The following is an 11,254-nucleotide window of genomic DNA, read 5'->3' on the forward strand; positions in this document are numbered from 1 at the left end:
AACTACCTCCCCTTAACAATATATTATTGTACTCCAGGGCACTTCCTCATTTAATCCTATTTTTATTTTCATTTTACCATTATATTGCGGGGCAACCCAAAGTTGAATGAACCTCTCCTCTGTCTGGGTGCCGGGGCCTAAATATGTGACAGTGGCCTGTTCCAGTGGTGGGTGACGTGAAGCCTGTTTCTCTGCTATGACATGAAGACTGATTCTGTGCTGACATGAAGCCAGATTCTCTGTTACGGGACCTCTCTCCTCTGCCTGGGTGCCTGGGCCTAAATATGTGACAGTGGCCTGTTCCAGTGGTGGGTGACGTGAAGCCTGATTCTCTTCTATGACATGAAGACTGATTCTGTGCTGACATGAAGCCAGATTCTCTGTTACGGGACCTCTCTCCTCTGTCTGGGTGCCGGGGCCTAAATATGTGACAGTGGCCTGTTCCAGTGGTGGGTGACGTGAAGCCTGATTCTCTGCTATGACATCAAGACTGATTTTGTGCTGACATGAAGCCAGATTCTCTGTTACGGGACCTCTCTCCTCTGTCTGGGTGCCAGGGCCTAAATGTGTGACAGTGGCCTGTTCCAGTGGTGGGTGACGTGAAGCCTGATTCTCTGCTATGACATGAAGACTGATTCTGTGCTGACATGAAGCCAGATTCTCTGTTACGGGACCTCTCTCCTCTGTCTGGGTGCCAGGGCCTAAATGTGTGACAGTGGCCTCTTCCAGTGGTGGGTGACGTGAAGCCTGATTCTCTGCTATGACATGAAGACTGATTCTGTGCTGACATGAAGCCAGATTCTCTGTTACGGGACCTCTCTCCTCTGTCTGGGTGCCGGGGCCTAAATATGTGACAGTGGCCTGTTCCAGTGGTGGGTGACGTGAAGCCTGATTCTCTGCTATAACATGAAGACTGATTCTGTGCTGACATGAAGCCAGATTCTCTGTTACGGGACCTCTCTCCTCTGCCTGGGTGCCTGGGCCTAAATATGTGACAGTGGCCTGTTCCAGTGGTGGGTGACGTGAAGCCTGATTCTCTGCTATGACATGAAGACTGATTCTGTGCTGACATGAAGCCAGATTCTCTGTTACGGGACCTCTCTCCTCTGTCTGGGTGCCGGGGCCTAAATATGTGACAGTGGCCTGTTCCAGTGGTGGGTGACGTGAAGCCTGATTCTCTGCTATGACATGAAGACTGATTCTGTGCTGACATGAAGCCAGATTCTCTGTTACGGGACCTCTCTCCTCTGTCTGGGTGCCAGGGCCTAAATGTGTGACAGTGGCCTCTTCCAGTGGTGGGTGACATGAAGCCTGATTCTCTGCTATGACATGAAGACTGATTCTGTGCTGACATGAAGCCAGATTCTCTGTTACGGGACCTCTCTCCTCTGTCTGGGTGCCGGGGCCTAAATATGTGACAGTGGCCTGTTCCAGTGGTGGGTTACGTGAAGCCTGATTCTCTGCTATGACATGAAGACTGATTCTGTGCTGACATGAAGCCAGATTCTCTGTTACGGGACCTCTCTCCTCTGTCTGGGTGCCGGGGCCTAAATATGTGACAGTGGCCTGTTCCAGTGGTGGGTGACGTGAAGCCTGATTCTCTGCTATGACATGAAGCCAGATTCTCTGCTATGGCATGAAGAGACTGATTCTCTGCTGACATGAAGCCAGATTCTCTGCTATGGCATGAAGAGACTGATTCTCTGTCCAATTGATATTGGTTAATTTTTATTTTTTTTATTTTAATTTTAATTCATTTCCCTATCCACATTTGTTTGCAGGGGATTTACCTACATGTTGCTGCCTTTTGCAGCCCTCTAGCTCTTTCCTGGGTTGTTTTACAGCCTTTTTAGTGCCGAAAAGTTCGGGTCCCCATTGACTTCAATGGGGTTCGGGTTCGGGACGAAGTTCGGGTCGGGTTCGGATCCCGAACCCGAACATTTCCGGGAAGTTCGGCTGAACTTCTCGAACCCAAACATCCAGGTGTTCGCTCAACTCTAGTCTCAACCCTTCATTGTTGAGGTTGACGCGTCAGAAGTGGGAGTCGGAGCAGTCTTGTCGCAGAGTCCCTCTCTTAGCAAATGGCGCATGTGTGCTTTTTTCTCCAAGAAACTCTCGGCTGCCGAAAGAAATTATGATCTTGGGAATAGAGAGTTGTTGGCCATTAAATTTGCCTTTGAAGAGTGGCGTCATTGGCTAGAAGGGGCTACCCATCTGATTACGGTATTTACTGACCATAAGAATCTGGCTTACCTGCAATCTGTAAATTGTTTAAATCCTAGGCAGGCTAGATGGTCATTGTTTTTTACCAGGTTCAATTTTGTGGTCCCCTATCGCCCTGGGATTAAAAACGTCAAAGCGGATGCGTTGACACGTAGCTTTCCAGGGAAGAGGGAAGATTCAGAGGATCCAGCTCTGATTTTGGCTGATGGGGTGGTGATTTCCGCTCTTTACCCCGAACTGGAGACGGAAGTGTTGGGGGCTCAAGAGGAGGCACCTGATTCTTGTCCTGCAGGCAGGTTGTTTGTTCCTTCTGAACTGCGATACAAGGATTCAAGGAACATCAGGATACTGTCCTTGCGGGACATCCTGGAAGTAGATCCACTGTAGATCTTATTTCCCAGAGATTCTGGTGGCCAGGGTTGCATAAAAGTGTTGAGGGTTATGTAGCAGCTTATGAGACCTGTGCACGCCTAAAAGTGGCTCACACTCGGCCATCAGGATCTCTTCTTCCTTTGTCCATCCCATCTCGTCCTTGGACGCATTTTTCCATGGACTTCATTACTAATTTGCCGAGTTCCTCTGGGAAAACTGTGATTTTGGTGCTAGTGGACCTCATCAGCTAGATGGCTCACTTTGTACCATTATCAGGTTTGGCCAATGGGAAAACTCTCGCTAAGGTTTTTATTGATAACATTGTGAAATTACACGGCATTCCCTCTGATGTGGTGTCTGATAGGGGTCCTCGTTCTTGTCTTTAACTGAGTTTGCCTTGAATAACCATAGGCAGGAGTCAACTGATAAGTCACCATTTTTTGGCACATATGGTTTTCACCCTCAGTTTCTTACTTTTTCTGAGACCGAATCTTCTGGGATACTGGAAGAGGAGAGATTCTCTTCCTCTTTGTCATCTATCTGGCGGAAGATTCAAGTTAATTTTAAAAAATGGGTGAAAGATATAAACGGATGGCTAACAAGAGATGTATGACTGGTCCAGACCTGTGTGTGGGTGATTTGGTGTGGTTGTCCACTAAAAACATTAAGCTGAAGGGCACCTCTTGAAAATTAGGTCCATTGGGTCCAAGATTTATTGGCCCTTACAAAATCTTTGCCATTGTCAATCCAGTGGCGTTTTGTCTGGAACTTCCGCAGGCCTGGAAGATCCATATTGTGTTTCAAATGTCCTTGTTGAAGAAATATGTGGAACCTGCGGAACCATCTCCTTTGCCTCCTCCTCCTGTTTTGGTTGATGGTAATCTGGAGTTTCAGATCTCTAGAATTCTCAACTCACGTGTTCTTCAGGGTTCCCTTCAGTACCTGGTGCATTGGAGGGGATACGGTTCCAAGGAAAGAATGTTGGTTCCGTCTACCGATGTTAATGCTAGCCGCCTTGTCAATGCCTTTCACAAGGCACACCCGGAAAAAGTTGGACCTGGGTGTCAGGAGGTCACCTGTAGAGGGGAAAAAGTACTGTCACACCCTGCCCTGTGGATGTTCTGAGGAGATCTGTTAGAGTTGCTGCACGTGACTCGATCTGACAGTTTGTTTTGTTGTGGGTTAGAACTGAATCCCACCTCCTCCCAGGTGTTGTTCTTTAGGTAATTGGTGAGGCTATTTATTCCTCCCTCTCCATATAGCCTTTGCGGGTTATAGTTCTGCCTTGTGTGAGCTCTGGAAGTTTGGTGGATCGTCTTCTCCAACTCATCTCTAGATGAGTCCTTTTCCCTTTTTCCTTTTGTGTCTGTTTTACTAGGCCTCTAGGGTGATGCTAGCTCCTTTGGTTGTTGAAGGAGCTGGGTGTCTCTTTCCCTCTTCCCTACAGCTGAGGGTTTGGCTCAGTGTTTTATAGTCTTAGGTACGTGGACATGTGCATATCTACCATCAAGATATGCACATGTGCATAGCAGCATAGGGAAAGTGTTTTAGGGATCGCTAGGAGGTGACCCCTTTGTTCCCTAGCATTTGGGGCCTAGTCAGCTGTTTTGTTTGCCTTGTCGTGTTCTGTTTCCTTCGCTTATCTTACCTACCGTGTCAATAATACAGGATGTAACTCAGGATCAGTACAGGATTAGTAATGTATGTACACAGTGACTCCACAAGCAGAATAGTGAGTGCAGCTCTGGAGTATAATACAGGATGTAACTTAGGATCAGTACAGGATAAGTAATGTATGGACACAGTGACTGCACCAGCAGAATAGTGAGTGCAGCTCTGGAGTATAATACAGGATGTAACTCCGGATCAGTACAGGATGAGTAATTTAATGTATGCACACAGTGACTGCACCAGCAGAATAGTGAGTGCAGCTCTGTAGTATAATACAAGATGTAGCTCAGGATCAATACAGGATAAGTAATGTCTGTACACAGTGACTGCACCAGCAGAATAGTGAGTGCAGCTCTGGAGTATAATACAGGATGTAACTCCGGATCAGTACAGGATGAGTAATTTAATGTCTGTACACAGTGACTGCACCAGCAGAATAGTGAGTGCAGCTCTGGAGTATAATACAGGATGTAACTCAGGATCAGTACAGGATAAGTAATGTATGTACACAGTGACTGCACCAGCAAAATAGTGAGTGCAGCCCTGGAGTATAATACAGGATGTAACTCAGGATCAGTACAGGATAAGTAATGTATGTACACAGTAACTCCACCAGCAGAATAGTGAGTGCAGCTCTGGAGTATAATACAGGATATAACTCAGGATCAGTACAGGATAAGTACTGTATGTACACAGTGACTGCACCAGCAGAATAGTTAGTGCAGCTCTGGAGTATAATACAGGATGTAACTCAGGATCAGTATAGGATAAGTAATGAATGTACACAGTCACTGCACCAGCAGAATAGTGAGTGCAGCTCTGGAGTATAATACAAGATGTAACTCAGGATCAGTACAGGATCAGTAATGTATGTACACAGTGACTGCACCAGCAGAATAGTGAGTGCAGCTCTGGAGTATAATACAAGATGTAGCTCAGGATCAGTACAGGATAAGTAATGTATGTACACAGTGACTGCACCAGCAGAATAGTGAGTGCAGCTCTGGGGTATAATAAAGGAGGTAACTCAGGATCCGTACAGGATAAGTAATGTATGTACACAGTGACTGCACCAGCAGAATAGTGAGTGCAGCTCTGGAGTATAATAAAGGAGGTAACTCAGGATCCGTGCAGGATAAGTAATGTATGTACACAGTGACTCCACAAGCAGAATAGTGAGTGCAGCTCTGGAGTATAATACAGGATGTAACTTAGGATCAGTACAGGATAAGTAATGTATGTACACAGTGACTGCACCAGCAGAATAGTGAGTGCAGCTCTGCAGTATAATACAGGATGTAACTCAGGATCAGTACAGGATAAGTAATGTATGTACACAGTGACTGCACCAGCAGAATAGTGAGTGCAGCTCTGGAGTATAATTCAGGATGTAACTCAGGATCAGTACAGGATAAGTAATGTATGTACACAGTGACTGCACCAGCAGAATAGTGAGCGCAGCTCTGGAGTATAATACAGGATGTAACTCAGGATCAGTACAGGATAAGTAATGTATGTACACAGTGACTGCACCAGCAGAATAGTGAGTGCAGCTCTGCAGTAAAATACAGGATGTAACTCAGGATCAGTACAGGATAAGTAATGTCTGTACACAGTGACTGCACCAGCAGAATAGTGAGTGCAGCTCTGGAGTATAATACAGGATGTAACTCAGGATCAGTACAGGATAAGTAATGTCTGTACACAGTGACTGCAGCAGCAGAATAGTGAGTGCAGCTCTGGAGTATAATACAGGATGTAACTCAGGATCAGTACAGGATAAGTAATGTATGTACACAGTGACTGCACCAGCAGAATAGTGAGTGCAGCTCTGCAGTATAATACAGGATGTAACTCAGGATCAGTACAGGATAAGTAATGTATGTACACAGTGACTGCACCAGCAGAATAGTGAGTGCAGCTCTGGAGTATAATTCAGGATGTAACTCAGGATCAGTACAGGATAAGTAATGTATGTACACAGTGACTGCACCAGCAGAATAGTGAGCGCAGCTCTGGAGTATAATACAGGATGTAACTCAGGATCAGTACAGGATAAGTAATGTATGTACACAGTGACTGCACCAGCAGAATAGTGAGTGCAGCTCTGCAGTATAATACAGGATGTAACTCAGGATCAGTACAGGATAAGTAATGTATGTACACAGTTACTGCACCAGCAGAATAGTGAGTGCAGCTCTGGAGTATAATACAGGATGTAACTCAGGATCAGTACATGATAAGTAATGTATGTACACAATGACTGCACCAGCAGAATAGTGAGTGCAGCTCTGGAGTATAATACAGGATGTAACTCAGGATCAGTACAGGATAAGTAATGTATGTACACAGTGACTGCACCAGCAGAATAGTGAGTGCAGCTTTGGAGTATAATACAGGATGTAACTCAGGATCAGTACAGGATAAGTAATGTATGTACACAGTGACTGCACCAGCAGAATAGTGAGTGCAGCTCTGGAGTATAATACAGGATGTAACTCAGGATCAGTACAGGATAAGTAATGTATGTACACAGTGACTGCACCAGCAGAATAGTGAGTGCAGCTCTGGAGTATAATACAGGATGTAACTCAGGATCAGTACAGGATAAGTAATGTATGTACACAGTGACTGCACCAGCAGAATAGTGAGTGCAGCTCTGGAGTATAATACAGGATGTAACTCAGGATCAGTACAGGATAAGTAATGTATGTACACAGTGACTGCACCAGCAGAATAGTGAGTGCAGCTCTGGAGTATAATACAGGATGTAACTCAGGATCAGTACAGGAAAAGTAATGTATGTACACAGTGACTGCTCCAGCAGAATAGTGAGTGCAGCTCTGGAGTATAATACAGGATGTAACTCAGGATCAGTACAGGATAAGTAATGTATGTACACAGTGACTCCACCAGCAGAATAGTGAGTGCAGCTCTGGAGTATAATACAGGATGTAACTCAGGATCAGTACAGGATAAGTAATGTATGTTCACAGTGACTGCACCAGCAGAATAGTGAATGCAGCTCTGGAGTATAATACAGGATGTAACTCAGGAACAGTACAGGATAAGTAATGTATGTACACAGTGACTGCACCAGCAGAATAGTGAGTGCAGCTCTGGAGTATAATACAGGATGTAACTCAGGATCAGTATAGGATAAGTAATGAATGTACACAGTCACTGCACCAGCAGAATAGTGAGTGCAGCTCTGGAGTATAATACAAGATGTAACTCAGGATCAGTACAGGATCAGTAATGTATGTACACAGTGACTGCACCAGCAGAATAGTGAGTGCAGCTCTGGAGTATAATACAAGATGTAGCTCAGGATCAGTACAGGATAAGTAATGTATGTACACAGTGACTGCACCAGCAGAATAGTGAGTGCAGCTCTGGGGTATAATAAAGGAGGTAACTCAGGATCCGTACAGGATAAGTAATGTATGCTACACAGTGACTGCACCAGCAGAATAGTGAGTGCAGCTCTGGAGTATAATAAAGGAGGTAACTCAGGATCCGTGCAGGATAAGTAATGTAGGTACACAGTGACTCCACAATCAGAATAGTGAGTGCAGCTCTGGAGTATAATACAGGATGTAACTTAGGATCAGTACAGGATAAGTAATGTATGTACACAGTGACTGCACCAGCAGAATAGTGAGTGCAGCTCTGCAGTATAATACAGGATGTAACTCAGGATCAGTACAGGATAAGTAATGTATGTACACAGTGACTGCACCAGCAGAATAGTGAGTGCAGCTCTGGAGTATAATACAGGATGTAACTCCGGATCAGTACAGGATAAGTAATGTATGTACACAGTGACTGCACCAGCAGAATAGTGAGTGCAGCTCTGGAGTATAATTCAGGATGTAACTCAGGATCAGTACAGGATAAGTAATGTATGTACACAGTGACTGCAGCAGCAGAATAGTGAGCGCAGCTCTGGAGTATAATACAGGATGTAACTCAGGATCAGTACAGGATAAGTAATGTATGTACACAGTGACTGCACCAGCAGAATAGTGAGTGCAGCTCTGCAGTATAATACAGGATGTAACTCAGGATCAGTACAGGATAAGTAATGTATGTACACAGTGACTGCACCAGCAGAATAGTGAGTGCAGCTCTGGAGTATAATTCAGGATGTAACTCAGGATCAGTACAGGATAAGTAATGTATGTACACAGTGACTGCACCAGCAGAATAGTGAGCGCAGCTCTGGAGTATAATACAGGATGTAACTCAGGATCAGTACAGGATAAGTAATGTATGTACACAGTGACTGCACCAGCAGAATAGTGAGTGCAGCTCTGCAGTAAAATACAGGATGTAACTCAGGATCAGTACAGGATAAGTAATGTCTGTACACAGTGACTGCACCAGCAGAATAGTGAGTGCAGCTCTGGAGAATAATACAGGATGTAACTCAGGATCAGTACAGGATAAGTAATGTCTGTACACAGTGACTGCAGCAGCAGAATAGTGAGTGCAGCTCTGGAGTATAATACAGGATGTAACTCAGGATCAGTACAGGATAAGTAATGTATGTACACAGTGACTGCACCAGCAGAATAGTGAGTGCAGCTCTGCAGTATAATACAGGATGTAACTCAGGATCAGTACAGGATAAGTAATGTATGTACACAGTTACTGCACCAGCAGAATAGTGAGTGCAGCTCTGGAGTATAATACAGGATGTAACTCAGGATCAGTACATGATAAGTAATGTATGTACACAATGACTGCACCAGCAGAATAGTGAGTGCAGCTCTGGAGTATAATACAGGATGTAACTCAGGATCAGTACAGGATAAGTAATGTATGTACACAGTGACTGCACCAGCAGAATAGTGAGTGCAGCTTTGGAGTATAATACAGGATGTAACTCAGGATCAGTACAGGATAAGTAATGTATGTACACAGTGACTGCACCAGCAGAATAGTGAGTGCAGCTCTGGAGTATAATACAGGATGTAACTCAGGATCAGTACAGGATAAGTAATGTATGTACACAGTGACTGCACCAGCAGAATAGTGAGTGCAGCTCTGGAGTATAATACAGGATGTAACTCAGGATCAGTACAGGATAAGTAATGTATGTACACAGTGACTGCACCAGCAGAATAGTGAGTGCAGCTCTGGAGTATAATACAGGATGTAACTCAGGAACAGTACAGGATAAGTAATGTATGTACACAGTGACTGCACCAGCAGAATAGTGAGTGCAGCTCTGGAGTATAATACAGGATGTAACTCAGGATCAGTATAGGATAAGTAATGAATGTACACAGTCACTGCACCAGCAGAATAGTGAGTGCAGCTCTGGAGTATAATACAAGATGTAACTCAGGATCAGTACAGGATCAGTAATGTATGTACACAGTGACTGCACCAGCAGAATAGTGAGTGCAGCTCTGGAGTATAATACAAGATGTAGCTCAGGATCAGTACAGGATAAGTAATGTATGTACACAGTGACTGCACCAGCAGAATAGTGAGTGCAGCTCTGGGGTATAATAAAGGAGGTAACTCAGGATCCGTACAGGATAAGTAATGTATGCTACACAGTGACTGCACCAGCAGAATAGTGAGTGCAGCTCTGGAGTATAATAAAGGAGGTAACTCAGGATCCGTGCAGGATAAGTAATGTAGGTACACAGTGACTCCACAATCAGAATAGTGAGTGCAGCTCTGGAGTATAATACAGGATGTAACTTAGGATCAGTACAGGATAAGTAATGTATGTACACAGTGACTGCACCAGCAGAATAGTGAGTGCAGCTCTGCAGTATAATACAGGATGTAACTCAGGATCAGTACAGGATAAGTAATGTATGTACACAGTGACTGCACCAGCAGAATAGTGAGTGCAGCTCTGGAGTATAATACAGGATGTAACTCCGGATCAGTACAGGATAAGTAATGTATGTACACAGTGACTGCACCAGCAGAATAGTGAGTGCAGCTCTGGAGTATAATACAGGATGTAACTCAGGATCAGTACAGGATAAGTAATGTCTGTACACAGTGACTGCAGCAGCAGAATAGTGACTGCAGCTCTGGAGTATAATACAGGATGTAACTTAGGATCAGTACAGGATAAGTAATGTATGTACACAGTGACTGCACCAGCAGAATAGTGAGTGCAGCTCTGCAGTATAATACAGGATGTAACTCAGGATCAGTACAGGATAAGTAATGTATGTACACAGTGACTGCACCAGCAGAATAGTGAGTGCAGCTCTGGAGTATAATTCAGGATGTAACTCAGGATCAGTACAGGATAAGTAATGTATGTACACAGTGACTGCACCAGCAGAATAGTGAGCGCAGCTCTGGAGTATAATACAGGATGTAACTCAGGATCAGTACAGGATAAGTAATGTATGTACACAGTGACTGCACCAGCAGAATAGTGAGTGCAGCTCTGCAGTAAAATACAGGATGTAACTCAGGATCAGTACAGGATAAGTAATGTCTGTACACAGTGACTGCACCAGCAGAATAGTGAGTGCAGCTCTGGAGAATAATACAGGATGTAACTCAGGATCAGTACAGGATAAGTAATGTCTGTACACAGTGACTGCAGCAGCAGAATAGTGAGTGCAGCTCTGGAGTATAATACAGGATGTAACTCAGGATCAGTACAGGATAAGTAATGTATGTACACAGTGACTGCACCAGCAGAATAGTGAGTGCAGCTCTGCAGTATAATACAGGATGTAACTCAGGATCAGTACAGGATAAGTAATGTATGTACACAGTTACTGCACCAGCAGAATAGTGAGTGCAGCTCTGGAGTATAATACAGGATGTAACTCAGGATCAGTACATGATAAGTAATGTATGTACACAATGACTGCACCAGCAGAATAGTGAGTGCAGCTCTGGAGTATAATACAGGATGTAACTCAGGATCAGTACAGGATAAGTAATGTATGTACACAGTGACTGCACCAGCAGAATAGTGAGTGCAGCTTTG

The sequence above is a fragment of the Bufo bufo genome, chromosome 3 (assembly GCF_905171765.1).
Source record: "Bufo bufo chromosome 3, aBufBuf1.1, whole genome shotgun sequence".
NCBI lineage: Eukaryota > Metazoa > Chordata > Amphibia > Anura > Bufonidae > Bufo > Bufo bufo.